The 19,120-nt window shown below is 36.4% G+C and overlaps 1 protein-coding gene across 3 annotated transcripts in view; it reads left to right on the top strand.

Moving 5' to 3' along the window:
- The window catches only part of tmem168b (transmembrane protein 168b), a 119,645-nt gene that overhangs the window by 60,237 nt on the left and 40,288 nt on the right, over window positions 1-19,120 (top strand). Inside the window, exon 1 of one of the 3 annotated variants that reach the window (XM_028811191.2) lies at window positions 10,272-10,447. The exons of the other annotated variants lie outside the window; for them this stretch is intronic. The gene's annotated coding sequence lies outside the window, so the exon portion shown is untranslated. Of the gene's footprint in view, window positions 1-10,271; window positions 10,448-19,120 lie in introns of those variants that run through there. 3 annotated transcript variants of the gene reach the window in all.

Below are 19,120 nucleotides of genomic sequence, written 5' to 3'. Positions count from 1 at the left end.
AAAATTGCACTTAAAGGAACATATTTTTATTTGCTTTGTGTTATGTAAAAGACTTTAAAAAGAGAGCAAGCACCAATATCTCTGAGTCAATGTCAGGATGCTTACTACTTGTTAGTATTTTATTGGTCCCAAGGGGGGAATTTAACTTTTTACAGAAGCTCAATAAATATTATAAGAAACAACAACAACTCCCCTCAAATACACACCAAAATTAATAAAAAGAAAGAAAAATGTCTGACTTGGCTAAAGATAAAAAGAGTGGTCATAGTAACAGTGAGGCAATGTGAAAGTTAGTAGTTGCCATGTTCCTGTACATGTAGGGATCCTCAAGGTTTAACTCTTAAAAGCTTTTACCAATTAATATTAGACAAAGCGTTTTCGCTCATTTTATTGGCATTGTTGATTATATTTCAGATATAAGTATATTATAAAAATATCAAAAAAAGCTACTGGAAATTCTATAACAAGCAATCTTTAAAGGTTCTTTCAGTATAAGAAAACAACCAAGGAAGAAATGAAGTTTATGACAATGGCAAGGAGTAAAAAAAACTAAAGTACAAATGGTGAAATATCAGATAGGTGTAATTTAAAGTATCTGAGATAACCTACCAAGTAATATTCTGATCATACTAAACAACCCAGAGATTAAAGAGGTTTAAAACAAACAAGGCATCTTCACTAGACACATTTATCCAAGAGTCCTCAAAGCAGCTTATCATTAGTATGTACAAATCTAGCATACAGTATACAGTATTTTTGTAAGCAGAAAAAAATTCTAAACATAGAAAACTGCTAAATTCAAAAACCTAATTTACAGTAATTAACCTAGTTCTTATAAGCTAGCTTAATTTGTACCTCAGGTAAATTCATATAAGCAAAAGTAAGGAAAGCTGTTGTTGGTGACTAGTTGGCAATATGGTTGTAAACACCAAAAATATTTCATACTGTTAAGATTAAATGAGAAGATCACCCAAGGCTAAGTCAAAGAAGTGTGAACAGGAAATGAAATCACCAAAAGAAACTGGCAACATACATGTAGTTAACAAGGGTACAGGCAACTGTCATACATGGAGAGAACTGACAGAAAATGAATCAACAAAACCAGAGACGCTAAACCAAATTTATAGTCAGATTAAATGTTGCCTATGTCCTGTCACTACATCCTTTTAATTACCCTCTAAGAAAATTCAGTACTCGGACGCATGCTGGGGGGCATAGCAACGTTTTACAGGCAGAATGGATTGAAACAGTGCATCATGTGATCTCTGTGTCACGTGACTGGCAATGGGCATAGCAGCTATAACCAACATGGCTTCAGTCATAAAAAGATAGATCCAAAATCATGCTGACCATACAAAAAAAGGACAATACAAACGGTTTGTTTAGTATAACAATATAATATGTAAATACCCAAAAACAAATAAACAAATGACTGTTTTTAAATGGAGCAACAGAATGTATAATCACTACAGGTAGTACAGCATGCAATGTAAATTCCATCACTTTCAAAAAAACTTTTGATTAGGACCTTAAAGAATGACAGGAATTCACTGTGCTGTGTTCAGTGTTAGTAGAATTAATTAAACACAGAAAATAATGCAAGGACTTTTATGTGGACTGGATGATGTCTAAAGGGGCCAGTGCCAGGGTTACTGCTATTATACAGAAGTACATAAATCACTTTAACAAAGATTTATGAAATTAGAAAAAATTGTGGATAACTGAAAACTAAATAGATCAGCAGATAATCTAGAGCAGGGGTCCTCCATCACAGTCCTGGAGGGCCGCAGTGGCTGCAGGTTTTTGTTCTAACCTGGTTGCTTAATTCGAAAGCATTTCTTGCCAATAATTTAATTTCATGGCTTGTTAGTGATTTAACTCTGCTATGTCAGGTAATTCTTATATACTGGATTTTCTTTCCCTTTCTAAGGATATCATCCAAATGATTTGAAGGCTAAAATGGATGAGTAATTCTCAGTCCTTCACTTTTTCCTCTTCAATTTCCTTCCAAGTATTTATTTTAACCCAATAGTGCATGACTACACACAGGTGTAAATGGTAACAAGATAAATGGAGAAATGCTGGTCTCTTTTGTCATTTGCCTGTTATTGCTAATTAGGATTTAAAAGCCAAGAGTACAGCTGTTTAAGACTAAAATAAGCAATAAGGGTTCAAAATCTTAACGAGCGTGACAATTAAAGTGAAAGAGAAGTGTTACTTGAGCAATAAGTGCTTCTCATTAAGCAATTGGTTTGGAGCAAAAACATGCAGCCACTGCGGCCCTCCAGGACTGTGATTGAGGACCCCTGATCTAGAGCAGGGGTAGGCAACGTCGGTCCTGGAGTGCCACAGTATGTGCAGGTTTTTGTTCCAACCCAGTTCCTTAACGAGAACTCAATTATTGCTGATGAAGCACATATTGCTTAAGTGACATTTTAATGCTTCATTTTAGTGGTCTCGCTTGTTAAGGTTCTCCAACCTTAATTGCTTATTTCAATCTTAAACTGCTGTATTCAGTGTTTTAATTGCTCCTTATTAGCAATAAGATGTAAAAGACAAAGCAGCCAGCAGTTCTCCAGCTAGCTTTTTTCCAATTACATCTGTGTGTGTTCATCATGCACGGTTTGATTTAATAAAACACTTAATAGAAAAATGTGACAGACTGAAAATGGTCTGTTTTAGGCTTCAAACCATTTGGATGATATCCTTGGAAAGGAAAAAAATCTACGATATAAAAGCCTTACATTGTACAGACTAACAAGCCATAAAATTAAATAAGGTCTGAGTTTGGCAATGATTGGTTTCTAATTAAGCAATTGGGTTGGAATGAAAACCTGTAGCCACTGCGGCTCACCAGGACCGACATTGCCTACCCCTGTTTTACATCTTATTGCTAATAAGGAGCAATTAAAACACTGAATGCAGCAGTTTAAGATTGAAATAAGCAATTAAGGTTGGAGAACCTTAACAAGCGAGACCACTAAGATGAAGCATTAAAATGTCACTTAAGCAATATGTGCTTCATCAGCAATAATTGAGTTCTCGTTAAGGAACTGGGTTGGAACAAAAACCTGCACATACTGTGGCACTCCAGGACCGACGTTGCCTACCCCTGATCTAGAGTATCTGAATGCCTACAGAGTAATAAAGATAAAATTCAAACATGGGCAAATATGTATATATGTAGCACATTATATATTACATAAATAAGCACAACTATTTTAAGTTCCTTAAGAACAGAAAAAAATTGTTATAACTTAAATATGAGACCTCATCAACTAGAAAGCATACTTTATAAAACAATCTGGAATCATAGTGGACTCATCATTATCCACAAGCAGACAGAGTACAAAGGTGATTAGAAAAGATAATAGTTGTGACATGTGACATGTTGGTCAGACACGCAAATAAGAACTTCACTGTAGTCCAAATGCGTGACAATAATCCTCCTTAGAATGCTGCATTTAGTGACACATCATGTGGAATATAAATGCTTAAGCCTTGTAATGCACATGAGAAGTTTCATTAAGAACATTGTGTGCAGTTTTGTTCCGCCTATTAAAGGATGGATATAATAGTGCTTGAGAAATTCTAGGATTGTGGGGTATGAGGAATGAACAAGGCTGAAGGTGTTACTGTAAATCTTCATATTAGGTTAATGGAGAAAAAGAGATGGTATGTCAGTATTGTTTTAAATTATGAAGGTAGTAAATAAGGGTCAGTCAGTCAGTCATTGTCCAACCTGCTATATCCTAACACAGGGTCACGGGGGGTCTGCTGGAGCCAATCCCAGCCAGCACAGGGTGCAAGGCAGGAACAAACCCCGGGCAGGGCGCCAGCCCACCGCAGGGCACACACACACACCACGCACAAACTATGGAAAATTTAGGATCACCAATGCACCTAACCTGCATGTCTTTGGATTGTGGGAGAAAACCTAAGCAGACATGGGGAGAACATACAAACTCTATGCAGGGAGGACCCGGGAAGCAAACCCTGGTCTCCTTACTGCGATTCCACATATTACCTTTGAAATCATTTGTTCAAGAAAGAAACTTGACAGCTGAGGGAGCATTTTCAATACAATTAATAAAAGTATTTCTCCAAACAAGTTGTAAATGGGTGAAAGCAGCAACCTGCAGACTTTCAAATCTGTACTAGTTGTTTTTGTTATCATTTCATCTCTTTATATATTTTCAAACTCACTAAGTCCAATTGATCCTTACAAGGGTACCACAGCCATCAAATCATATTTGATAAATATAAAGCAAATATGGAATTCAGGGTACACCAAGGCACATAAAAACAATCATAATGCCAAGGGAAAAAGTAGTCTTTATATATGTATACACATACATACACACACACATACATATAAATGCATGTTTACATACATACATACAGCACATACATAGCCAGACGCATGTACATGGGAGGCACTTGTGGGCTTTTTACTATACTATACTATACTATACTATACTATACTATACTATACTATACTATACTATACTATATATATACTGTGTATATATATATATATATATATATATATATATATATATATATATATATATATATATATATATATATTAGGGCTGGAAATCTATTTAAAATAAATTAAGCAATTAATTAAATAAATGTAATTAACCATATAATGTTACTCTAACATTAAAACATGTAATTATAAATGTAATTATAAAATTAATACATAAATCAAGAAGTAAATATACACTGAATCACAAAATTAATGTAAAATCTATACAAAGGAATTTTAAAAAACAATTAATGGCATAGTTTAAACTTAAACTTTGGAGCTGTATCATTGTTCATTTACACTTCATCCAGTTTGGATCTGGCTTGACCCCCTCAGTTCATCCCCTCCTTGACTTCCCATTGACTCTAATATAGGATCAATAAAGTATAATAATAATAGTAACTTATAGATTTCCCTCTGTTCTTTCTTTCTCCACCATTAAACTAAAGTCAGGTTTGAATCTTAATGGAATTATTTCATACAATATGGAAACTTAGCACAGGGTCAAAAAGCTTCTTGGTTCATGTTCTTGCCACACATCAGGTCTGTTATACCTGTTTTCTACAATTTGATTTTGCATATATGTGGCTGCCTCCCTGCCTTGAATCTGTGTTAGGGTATTCTGACTCTCAAGGATGTTTATGATGATTCCACAGTTTGGATTTTCCTGTCACTGAGGGCCAGTCATAGTATCCCCACTTTCTCTTCTTTATTGTAATTACTACTTAGGTCTATTATTAAGGTGAGTTGTGTACTTTCTACTTCCTTCTCACCTATCTCTATAACTTCTCTTGCTCACTTCCCACCCATTTTGAAGTCAGATGCATCTCTGTTTATGATTCTTTGTAAGGCAACCAATAGCTATCCTTTCAGAATTTACTTTTACTTGAAACATCTATAGTGATCTGGTTGCAATATTGAAACATAGAAGATACAGTGTAGTGTTGAAGCTGATCCAGGGTCACTTGGAAAATGAAGAGCTCAGTTCCAAAATCAGCTAAGTACAAAAGAAAATTTTGGAGATAAATAGGAATATCTGGGTCCGTAAGCAGATTTTGAAACTAAATCCCTAAAACTATAGCGCTACACTTTTCCAATTAGCAGATTTTGAAGCTCAAACATATTTTCGGCGCATGACCAACAGCATGAAAAGTCACAATCACGTTTTCACTAAATTTTACCAAAAGGTGTAATTAGCAGATTTTAGAACTCACATGTTCATATATCTACTGCACTGACTTTGCTCTTACCGTTTGGCCTTTTTTTTATATATACAGTATATGCTTATTCCTTCATTTCTCTCCTGTGGTACCTGCATGTAGGTGGTGTTCCTCTATCCGATAGCTCAGGCAGTCTTTTTTTTTGCAAGTTTTATTTCTTAGAATGATTGTGATGTTCTTGATGTACTTTCGTAATTGATAGTTAAATGATAATATTATCACAATAAAACACACTGCTGAATTCACGTAAATATGGTATCTCTACTTGCAATATTTATAGTGTGACACAGGTGCTCTTTGGGAACAACTTCAGTGCTGATTCTACTCCGTATCGCAGGTGTTGTTGCTGTATCTAACTGTCTCTCCTCCTCCTTCTCCCTCTGCAAAAAGGAAGACTGATGGCCAAAGGCCAGTGACATCACTTCTGGTTTCCAACTGACTGGACCCATTTCTTCTGCCTGCCCAGCCTCATGACTAGCTCCGCTACAATCTGGAGGCAGTCAGATGAAAGGCTCACATCCACTAAACTTACGTGATACTAATTTTGTTGCCTTTACCATCAATTATATGGGGTCACGTTTTTGACTCCAACTCTTTATGATCTCATTTTGTCTTCTTTCTATAATAGTCATTGGTAAGATTTAATGGATGTAGGTTATGTAAATAGGTGACTTCAAAAAAAGTAGGGGCTCTTACTCCCATATTTGAATGTACACTGATCCTATGTGACTGTAATAAAAATATATTTGAAACCCACCTCATTTTGCACTGTGATGCAATCTTTGCACAGGTACACAGGCGAACATGATTTGGAAAGTAACAATTACATGTTTAGCACTATCATTTGAAACTTATCAACTACTGTAGATCACTTAAATGGTGCTGACTTATCTTCATAAGTAAATTTGCCTTCATCTGTAAATTTGCCTTGCCAATTTTGTTTCAAAATCCTCCCAAATTTATTTAAAGATGAGGTCATTTTATTTCTTCTACAGACTTTTAATTTTACATATTAGGGGGCTTCTCATTTTGCTTGCCAAGTCCCAGGGCAGGTGCTGGAGACCTGCTATCTTGCGGCTGAGCCACTCGAAGGACGTTGGGGTGCCCCTCCATTACAGAAAGTGATCGTATTTAAAGTAACAGTAAAAAGGTAGAAGTAAAAAAGTAAAAGTAATAAAAAGTAAATAAAGAATTAATTATACTGACGCCTCATTAAAATCAATATTATGAATTACTTTATCCTCTAACTTACATTCTATAAATGTTGCTTTTTTGCATTACTTTTCACGGGGTGGAGTGGTGGCTCTGAGGCTAAGGATCTGTGCTGGTATCCAGAAGGTTGCCGGTTCGAATCCCCGTCACTGCCAAAAGAAATCCTACTCTGCTGGGCCCTTGAGCAAGACCCTTAACCTGTAATTGCTCCAGGGGCGCTGTACAATGGCTGACCCTGTGCTCTGACCCCAAGGGGTATGCGAAAACTAACAAATTCCTAATACGAGAAATCGTATAAGGTGAAATAAAGAGCAAAAAAAAAATATTGTTCGGGATATTTTTTTTCTTTCATGTTTATTGAACAATACTCTTTGTTCTTGATTTTTATTATATGCAGCTCTTTCTTGTTAATTTTCTTTTTTTCAATGTTCTTTATCCGCTCTTGTCGCTGTTTTTCTATCGCGATCTAAAATTAGACGGTCTCGAATACTGTAGATAATTTGCCTTTCTGCTTTGCCATTATTGCCGACTATGTTGAATGGCAAGTTAGCAGCACTGAGAGTGTCACAGGATGGTACAGAGAGAGGTTGTGTGCAGTAGGTGTAATGATTCGGCGAGCAGTGTGGAGGGGAGTGGTCAAGGCTGAATAACACGGACACAACGGAAAACTTTTTTAATTTAATAGAGGGATAGTACAAACAATGCAGAAGCATTTTTTTAAATTACAATGTTAAATAACTTTTTAAATCATAGATGGACTTGCTTTCAGAGCCTGTGCACTCTTGTTACCTATTTGTACTCATCCTGGTATTATGATAACAAAGTGAAATACAGAGCACTGAGCTCAGTGCATTCAATGTGGCTGGCTTTACTTTCTGAAATAATGAGATAAGCAGTTTCCCTTCTGGTAGATTTTTAATGGTTCACCAGAGACCATCTATTAACAGTGACTGCAGAAACTGCAATCAACTGTGAGTTAAATGGTGATATTTTGTCACCTGAAGTCACTGGGATATTGTCATAATATGTCTGAAGTAAACTTTCCCCATTTATTACATGGAAGTGATTTTAAATTATTGATTGTGTGGCTTTCTAATGCACTAAATGTACAGATGGCTTAGCAGCGTCACTCACAAGGGTGTTTCACATCTGAGTGCAGCTAATGTTAAGCTACTTGAATTTTCATCTGATATGAAATGTCTATAGTGAGTATCCATTCATCCATCCATCATCTAACCTGCTATATCCTAACTACAGGGTCACGGGGGTCCGCTGGAGCCAATCCCAGCCAACACAGGGTGCAAGGCAGGAAACAAACCCTGGGCAGGGCGCCAGCCCACCACAGCTATAGTGAGTAGTAGGTACTAAACAGACAGATAAGATCCAAATGTGTTTTTAAGATTGGCTGCTTTGAGGAATTATGTTTTCTTGAATCAAGAACTGTTAGTTATTCAATATTTATATGAAACGATATTACAGAGAGGGTTTAAACAACATATTTTCACATAACTGTATGTGTTCCTAACTTAAAAAACAGTTCGCATTACTGATCAATTTAGAAACAAAAGTTAAATAAAGAAATCAATACACTTATAATTTTCCTTAGTCGCTGACTTTTGCAATGACAATAGTGAATTATATAATAATTGTAATAAAAATTATAATATAGTAATTTATATAATGTGCATAATGTGCTATTTAAAGATAACACTCTATCTATCTATCTATCTATCTATCTATCTATCTATCTATCTATCTATCTATCTATCTATCTATCTATCTATCTATCATTGATTTAGTTGTTGTTTGATCAAGTCTTTCCAGTGAACAGGAATTCTGTGGATGAGAGATTTTTTTTAATGTGAAAGGTCAGACAATGGCCAGACATATTCAACCTAAGTGAAACAGCACAAATGCTCAAGTAACAGAGCTTTAAAACACTGATGTGCAGCAGTGCATCTCTGAATGCACAAAACGTATTGAACCTTGAAGCTGATGGGCGATACAGTAGCAAAAAACCACACCAGTTTCCATTCCTGACAGGTGATACCTGAATGCTAAATCTGAAGTGAGCAAGTAATCACCAAAACTGGACAAGCATAGACTGGAAAAACATTTTCTGGACTGATGAATTTCAGTTTATGTTCTGACATGGAGATGAAACTATACAGTAGGTCCATCCTACCATGTTTGAACAATATTAATGGTACACTCTTAAAAATAAAGGTGCCAAAATGGTTCTTCAGAGCAATACCATAGGAGAACCATCCACATGAAGGTTTCCAAAAAGAACCTTTTTATTTAGATCAGTAACAAATTCCATCAATCACCCTGCATAGCAGACTTGTGAAAGGCCAACAGGTACATCATTTTAAAATGACTTTAACTGCACACAATCAAATAGGCTAATTTCAGGTTTTCTTGATCTCTCAGTATCAGATAGCTGAATATAAATTAAAGATATCTGTTATGTCCACTTATTAGAAACCTTTTTAAAAGCAGAAAGGGCCACTTTCATATGCAAAGAACTCTTTCCAGAATGAGACTGTTCTTTGTAATACAATGGTTCAATTAGGAACCACACAATCCAGGAATGAGTTATGAAAGAATATCTCAAAAAACAATACTACTGTATATCAAAAAACATGGGTTGCCTCAGACTGGTTTCAAGAACATGACAGTGCCTTCAGTTTTACTCCATTGACATGCACAGTCTCCAAATCTCAAGCTAAATGAGAACCTTTAGGATGAAGTGGAATAGGAGGTTCACAGCATAAACCTGAGTCAAAAAATCCCCAAGAGCTGTGTAATTGTATCAAGTCAGCATGGACAAAGCACCCAAATGAATTTTTACAGCATATATTTGAAATCATGCCACGAACAATTCAGGGTGTTCTGGAGACACCTAATAAAGAAGTGAATGAGTATAAATAGTGATAATTTATCAATTAAAGTTTCATTTTAATAACTAATTACAGTACAATTTGTTCTTATGTAATACTCATCTCGAAACAGAAGTGCCTACTTAGATTTACAAATATTCAGATAGAGAGGATAAGATGTACATAGCATATCACCAAGGGTTTTAGTACAAAACTTTGCACAATTTACATAAATACACAACAATGAACGTCTGAATGTATTTCATGACGTGACAATGAAGAATCTTTTTGGTGATATGGTAGGAAAACCAGGATAATACGACCAACGACGATCTGTGCTGTACCCCGTTGCCCTATTTTTAAGTCAGAAATCCGTACCGGTGAGCTGTCATCTTGCTGAACTCTGGGTTACAGTTCTCCACGGTCTCACTCTGACAGCCCTCAGCCCAGCGTGTAGTTTGACTCGAGCTGTTTGCCGTAGCTGACGCTGACACAACATGGCGTTCGGTACAGCTGAAAAGTTTTGAAAGTATGAATTTCGGGGCTTTGGCTGTTTCGTTTTACTGGAATTTGGAACATCGATTTCATGAACGTCAGTGGTAAGAACGCAACAACTAGTGTGTAGTATACATGTGCGTAGTTTAATCATGCGAATAGCAGACAGCGAACTATTTCCGCAAGTTGACGTCTTTTAAGATTACTTATGCTCACAACACGGGGTGGCTTCTTTACTACAATAAGAAGTCAGGATCTATCCATTTATCAATCAATTTGTTAACCAACAGCTTGTTCAAGGCAGGGCTGCTGGAGCCCATCCCAGCAATGATCGAGCGCAAGGCAGGAACAATGCGGGCAACAGTTCACCACACGACACACAGAATCAAACCTTTTATCACCGGACAAGTAATCTTCACAAGTTAGTATCATAAACAACACAACACTAAAGTATTCCCTTTTTTTAACTGAAAACCTCGTGGATATGTTTCGATTATATTTTCGATGGTGAATGTTGTATACGGAAGTACAGGTACCGCTGAAAAAGTTTAGGCAAACTTTGTTATTAGTTATATTAGTCTGGAGGACAAAACTTGAAATGATACATTTATACATTTCGCATTTGCTGCTTTTTGACCTAGCATTTATTTTGCTTGTAGGGAATGTATTTAGTACTTTAATTAATAGTAAGAAAAATAAAACGAGGCGCCTGCGAACTTCTCAGTATGCATTTGAGATTTCCTCCTTGATTGCTTACTTCCATCTGAAGTGTCATAATTAAAGATTATTTGAAACATGTCAATTTTTTCTTTATAAGCATAGTTTGTGTAAATGTTTCTATTTTGGCATTTAAGGTGTCTAAGTAATAAAAAGGTTCAAGTTAAAATGAAGGTTAAGAGGCAAAGTATGCCTACTTTTTAGTCATGGTTAGTATGCAGTATCTGCACAATGTATATATATGTATTGTGTAATTTTGTGCTTCTTAGACCTAAATCAGGATGATAAGAAGTGTTTCTTTGGCATTATCATTAGCCATTTAGTCAGAAAATCATTGCCCAGTGGAGCTGGAATTCTTGGTTCGAATCTGTCTCCTGTAGTATCTGAATCCTGTCTCAGGACGGTTTACGTGTTCTTTCTTACCACTTCTGCGTTAGATTTTTTTCTGGTTGCTTAAATTTTGCCTCATGCAGCACCAAAGACTCGCAAGTCAGATTAATTGCCTTTTCTACATTGGTTTCTGCGTAGCTGAGCGAGTGCCATGTGCAGATTCCTGCTTCGGGCTCAGTGATGCCAGTGCCCCACGTTCAGCGCTGAGTTAATCAGGTTAGAGAATTCATGCCATGACTAGCTTGTTGTCATTTGTTTGTGTGTTTGCAGCTGATCAAAACTGGTATTGATTAAAACTTGTTAAACAATTTAAATGTTCAGTGGTTTTTAATGAGTCTTATGTTTACTATAAATAACAGAAAAGGGAAATAATTTTTATAAATTATGTGTAGTGAGGAATGTAGTTAAAAATTGTATTCAGTTATTGGTTATAAATAACTTTGGATTAACAGATTTGTTTTCCATTGAAAGCCTACATATTTTTATTAACTTTGTATAATAAATAATACAGAAACAAATTTTACATGCTACAAACAAGCAACCAAGAATTATTCATGGCATTATGTAAATAAATGCAGTTTTGCACATTAAAATCATATTATGTTGCTGGTAGTGCTGTTTAAATGCTGTTCTTTTTCATTAAGTTGTATAGGTCTCCATTTACAGTGCATCCGGAAAGTATTCACAGCGCATCACTTTTTCCACCTTTTGTTATGTTACTGCCTTATTCCAAAATGGATTAAATTCATTTTTTCCTCAGAATTCTGCACACAACACCCCATAATGACAATGTGATAAAAGTTTACTTGAGGTTTTTGCAAATTTATTAAAAATAAAAAAAACTGAGAAATCACATGTACATAAGTATTCACAGCCTTTGCTCAATACTTTGTCGATGCACCTTTGGCAGCAATTATAGCCTCAAGTCTTTTTGAATATGATGCCACAAGCTTGGCACACCTATCCTTGGCCAGTTTCGCCCATTCCTCTTTGCAGCACCTCTCAAGCTCCATCAGGTTGGATGGGAAGCGTCGGTGCACAGCCATTTTAAGATCTCTCCAGAGATGTTAAATCGGATTCAAGTCTGGGCTCTGGCTGGGCCACTCAAGGACATTCACAGAGTTGTCCTGAAGCCACTCCTTTGATATCTTCGCTGTGTGCTTAGGGTCTTTGTCCTGCTGAAAGATGAACCGTCGCCCCAGTCTGAGGTCAAGAGCGCTCTGGAGCAGGTTTTCATCCAGGATGTCTCTGTACATTGCTGCAGTCATCTTTCCCTTTATCCTAACTAGTCTCCCAGTTCCTGCCGCTGAAAAACATCCCCACAGCATGATGCTGCCACCACCATACTTCACTGTAGGGATGGTGCCAGGTTTCCTCCAAACATGACACCTGGCATTCATGCCAAAGAGCTCAATCTTTGTCTCATCAGACCAGAGAATTTTCTTTCTCATGGTCTGAGAGTCCTTCAGGTGCCTTTTGGCAAACTCCAGGCGGGCTGTCATGTGCCTTTTACTAAGGAGTGGCTTCCGTCTGGCCACTCTACCATACAGGCCTGATTGGTGGATTGCTGCAGAGATGGTTGTCCTTCTGGAAGGTTCCTCTCTCTCCACAGAGGACCTTTGGAGCTCTGATAGAGTGAGCATTGGGTTCTCGGTCACCTCCCTGACTAAGGCCCTTCTCCCCTGATCGCTCAGTTTAGATGGCCGGCAGCTCTAGGAAGAGTCCTGGTGGTTTCGAACTTCTTCCACTTACGGATGATGGAGGCCACTGTGCTCATTGGGACCTTCAAAGCAGCAGACATTTTTCTGTAACCTTCCCCAGATTTGTGCCTCGAGACAATCCTGTCTCGGAGGTCTACAGACAATTCCTTTGACTTCATGCTTGGTTTGTGCTCTGACATGAACTGTCAACTGTGGGACCTCATATAGACAGGTGTGTGCCTTTCCAAATCATGTCCAACCACCTGAATTTACCACAGGTGGACTCCAATTAAGCTGCAGAAACATCTCAAGGATGATCAGGGGAAACAGGATGCACCTGAGCTCAATTTTGAGCTTCACGGCAAAGGCTGTGAATACTTATGTACATGTGCTTTCTCAATTTTTAAATTTTTAACAAATTTGCAAGAACCTCAAGTAAACTTTTTTCACGTTGTCATTATGGGGTGTTGTGTGTAGAATTCTGAGGAAAAAAATGAATTTAATCCATTTTGGAATAAGGCTGTAACATAACAAAATGTGGAAAAAGTGATGTGCTGTGAATACTTTCCGGATGCACTGTATTTGATGTAGTAGGCTGTGATTTGTGTCAGGTAGCAGGTACTACCAGATTATTCCACAGAATGCCCACCAACTTCCATTGTTTTCTTGTTACCAATTTGGTTAAAAAAAAAAAAAAAGTTTTTAGCCATGAAGAGAAAAAACATACAGTAGAGTATTATAATATTTTCCATGTTAATATAACCTTGATACACTGAGAATAATCAGTTTTTTTCTTTGTGTCCTGCATAGGTATAGGATTCTGTGCCCACAGTTCTAATGTTTGTGGTGCACCATCTGTACGAATACGAACGGAATGAGTTTTTTGTGTGTATGTGTGCTTATTTCAGCGGCTTCTGATTTGAGCCAAACAATATTGCTTTTGAAATACTAAATAAAGAATTTTCTTTTTGGCAGTAGAAGAATGTTGTTCTTTTAATACTGCTCTGACTTTTTGTTAAGTTTCTCTCAGTGTTTAAATTTCAAAAGGATCTTGCCTAAAAGCTTTAAAATAAACCTTATATATTGTCTCTGTTAAGTAATATGAAATTCTTAGTAGACGCTAAAGTATGTTAATATGTAAACGGCAGTAAATGTATGTTGAAATAACCAAAAATAACATTTGTCAGCATAAACACTTAAAAGCCTAAATCACATTGACATACTAACTATTGATTATGCTTGCAGCACAAAACAATAAGTAGGTTTGTATGTTTTGCAATTTTTCTAATGGACTGGAGTATAGATAAGTTTATACCAATTTAGTAAAAGAACAAAAAATACTAGAGTAAAACCTTAGTGCCTTTTTGAATATGTGGATGAAGTAGGACAGAACCACAAGTGTTAAATATGTATCCACATCTGATCTTCCCTGATCACAGATAAAAGTTTTGAATAGGCAGTCTGCAAACATTAAAGTCATCTTTACTACAAAAAGGTTCCCATCCTCCTTATTAGATCATAACTGGCACATTCAGTGCATCTGTGTGTAGTATCCTTTTGATCCCATCAAGTTTAAGGAGGCACATTATGCAATGCACAACAATGTCATGTTTTTCCTTCACACTAGGAAGCACACTAAGCACATGGTGCAGTTTGGGCTGATAGTAATGATTCAGAAACATTTCCCTCATTGAGGCAATGAGTAGAAGCTATTAAAGATGGCAATTAATTGTTAATTATTTTATAAAATCTATTGAATATAAATCAAGGAACCTTATGGACAGAATCTTTACTGTGCTACTAACATCACATCTAGTATATTACATGCTTTTCTACTCCGCACACTACAAAATAACATCTAGTAGCTCATAGCTGTACAGAGAAGATTAAACAAGTACCTCTCTAAAGAGCTTGTCATTTTCTGACACACTAATGGATTTCCCCACTTTAGTCTTGAGCAGGAAATTTCTCTGTATTGACATAACATAGGCCTTCCAAATTCTCAAAGAGATATACTGGGCTGATCCAGCATAATTCTTTGTAAGAAATTAAGAGAAAGTTAATTCAGGAAAATACCCAGGAAGGAAAACTTCCCACTTAGAGTTTTGAGAATATGAGACCAACTGCTGTGTCTTGCTAAAGTGTAAACCATGACAACTTTTTAATAAGATATTGGGACAGTGTATCTACTAGCCAACCAAAATAACTTGATCAACTGAGTGGCCTCATGTTTGCAAAACCTCTTATTCAAGATGTGTAAAAAGAAGCAGTTAAAAAAAATAATAATACATTTTATTTAATAGGCACCTTTCTTAACACTCACGGTCACCTTACAATGAAATTAAACAACATTAATAAAATATAAAAACAAAGAGGGCAATAAAATCAAATAACAATAAGGTACAGAGGTAGTAGCAAACATACAAAGATAACAGACAGTAACAGTGTTACATTTATAATTGGTATGCTAGTTTGAAAAGATAAGTTTTGAGAGCAGTTTTAAAATGTGTTATTGAATCTAGTTGACGGATATGAAAGGGAATAGAATTCCAGAGTTGAGGAGCACTATGAGAGAATGCTTGCACTCCCATAGAACCGAGTTTGATGTGTGGTACAGGAAATGGAGCTGAAGATGAAGATCTGAGTGAGCAAGAGGGAGTGCAAGTCTGTAGGAGATCAGTGAGGTAGGGAGGAACAAGGTTGTGAAGAGCTTTAAATGTTAAGAGCGGTATTTTGTATTGTATTCTGTAGTTAACAGGGAGCCAGTGAAGCTGACAGAGAATAGGTGTAATATGTTCAGTGGATTTGGAACAGGTTATTATCCTAGCAGCAGAATTTTGAATAAGTTGTAAGCAATGGATAAGTTTTGTGGGATACCAGATAGAACAGCATTACAGTAATCTATATGTGAAGTGACTAGGGCATTAACCAATACTTCAGTACTGTGTTGCATAAGAACAGGACAAAGTCTAGAAATGTTTCGGAGATGGAAAAAGGCAGTCTGAGAAACATTACTTATATGGGAAGAAAAACAGAGGGTACTGTTAAGAACGATGCCCAGGCTTTTAACCTTGGAAGAGATGTTTGTGTTAATGTTGTTAATTAAAATAGAAGAATGGTTAACCTTAGTGAGTGTAGATTTAGAACCAATGAGGAGCACCTTTAGTTTTATTGCCATTTAATTGGAGAAAGTTGTTAGTCATCCTTGAGTTTATGTCTTGAAGACATGCCATAAGGATGTCGGAAGGGAGAAGTGGATTTAGTGGATAGATATTGCTGTGTGTCATCAGCATAACAATTAAATCTAATGCCATTATGCCGAAAGATATTTACCTATTGGGAAGATATAAATGAGAAAAAGAAGCAGCCCTAAAACAGATCCCTGTGGAACTCCCTGAGTAATGAGTGCATTCTCAGATTTAAAGTCCTTTATTTGAACAAATTACATCCTATCAGTGAGGTAGGAAGAAAACCATTGGAGGACAAGGCCACAGACTCCAAAACTAGCTAGTCGTTTCAAAAGTATCTGATGAGGTATGGTGTCAAATGCAGAGCTAAGGTCAAGAAGTACAAGAACTGATACAAGTCCAATGTCAGCTACCCGGAGAAAATCATTTGTGATTTTGACCAGGGCAGTTTCTGTGCAGTGTTTTAAGTATTGTTTGGTCACACTAGCCTGAAGAAATTTCTTGTGTACAATATAAAAAATTACTAAAGCAAGTGTAAGGAAAGCTGTAAAAAAATTTTAATGAGAACTACAATAATTTTCATCATATCTTCATACCTGGAGACAAGCACTATGGTTCTGATTTAGTGTGTGCGTAGTTTTAATATGTAGTTATGTGCAATAATAGCCTTTTGTGCAGCTATTTTCTTTTTTTTCTTCTTTGTTGTTTTCTGATGCAGAATTAATGGTTAAAATTAGTCTCCTTAATATAAGCCAAACACGCAAACCATATAAAAAGGGAAAACTGAGGTAAAAAGGGGAGTAAAAAAGTACAATATGCACAAATTACAGATGTAAAATAATCCTTGTTTTACAGGGTTCCTGTTTCTCTACATTTGGTATTGTTTCAGCAGCTGTCACATTGCACTGTTTTGCCGCTGCATGTAGTTTAGTATAATACTCCCAGCTCATCCCAAATCCTCTTGGCTACCATGGAGCTTAAAATGCCTAGTTAACCACAGAAAACAAATCAAATTCCTTACCATTAATTTCAGCTTCTACCAGTAGATAGATCAACTTTATTTAGTAAGAATGCTCAGCAAACAAATAAGTGGCTTGTACACTATATAAAGGAATTTTGGAGCAGTAATAGAGAGTATCACAATTTAACATTATAATATTCTAATATAATATAGTATAATTATATAACACTATTAATAATAAATATAATTAATAATAATATTAATGGGGATGAAGCAGGCATGAACAAGACGCCTATCCATTTCTTGTTACGTTCATGACAATACTCGCACAGGGCCAATTTAAAATCACCAGTTAACTTAATCTGCATGTCTTTGGGAATGCAGGTGGAAAACTAGAATACCTTAGGGAAAGCACACACAGACATAGGGATAACATTTAAATTCCATGCGAACAAAAGTCTGTCATGGGATTTGAACCACAGATACTGGATCTAGAAAGCAGGAGCAACACTAACCACTTTTGCAGCAGACCTCTCTTTCTCTGAGCAGTGTCTTGAGCAGGTTAGAAAGAAGGCCAGCACTTCTTTCCATCAAGATGTAAATTTAGATTTTCAGATTTAAGCAAAGATTAAAGTACTTTAGTTTCCTGTAATATAAGCATTTTGAATTCTAGTAACAGTAGGAGATTTGGTGAACTATAGTCATTAGTATGTACTGATAAAATGAAATATTTTTATCTAAATATCCATCCATTTTCCAACCCGCTGAATCCGAACACAGGGTCACGGGGGTCTGCTGGAGCCAATCCCAGCCAACACAGGGCACAAGGCAGGAACCAATCCCGGGCAGGGTGCCAACCCACCGCAGGACACACACCAAGCACACAATAGGGCTAATTCAGAATCGCCAATCCACCTAACCTGCATGTCTTTGGACTGTGGGAGGAAACCGGAGCACCCGGAGGAAACCCACACAGACACGGGGAGAACATGCAAACTCCACGCAGGGAGGACCCAGGAAGCGAACCCGGGTCTCCTAACTGCAAGGCAGCAGCGCTACCACTGTGCCACCGTGCCGCCCTTTATCTAAATATATTTATCTAATAATATTTGGTGTGTATTAATTTCTTGTTCTTGTTTCACTTCTTGCACATGAGGTATTCACATGTAGAATTAGTAAAACTAGTAAACCTGAAATGATTGATGATTTTTTTTTTATTATTGGCTTGTAAATAATGTCACCCTTGTCTTTAATCACTACTAGTGAAATTCCATTAACCCTAGAGTTTTAGGTTTTTAATGCACCCAGTACCTGAAGTATATTTGAGACTTATGCTTTAAAATCCTTAAATGCAAAGCAGGATTTTACGTCTGCCTGAGGCATTTCATTGGTTTCAACTTTTATTAAGAAAGCATTATTTTCATTTTTTTTTCCTGACGTTTTACTGATTTTTGCTGCTTGAAGAAATTTATGCTGTTGCACTTAAAAAAGACCATAAAGGAAATTTTTTTTCTTTCAATTACACAATTCCAAAATATCCTATCTATCTATTTGTCATGTAGGTTTTCAAAGATATAGTTATACTGTACGTATATTCAGTAGATTTTGATTTACAAAGATCATGATTTTGAGTATGTTGCTTATATTTGTGATGCTGAAGAACTGAAGAACAATTGAGAAGAAAAACAATTTTTCAACATGATATAATTATTCCAAGTTATTCTACATAATACAGTATTGAACTGTAAGTTTCTACTTATAAATTCACATGTTAATGTAGTTAAAGTCATATATTGGGCACACCATTTACCACAAATTTAC

Source organism: Erpetoichthys calabaricus, chromosome 1 (genome assembly GCF_900747795.2).
Source record: "Erpetoichthys calabaricus chromosome 1, fErpCal1.3, whole genome shotgun sequence".
Classification (NCBI taxonomy): domain Eukaryota; kingdom Metazoa; phylum Chordata; class Cladistia; order Polypteriformes; family Polypteridae; genus Erpetoichthys; species Erpetoichthys calabaricus.
This window is presented reverse-complemented; position numbering and strand designations above follow the sequence as displayed.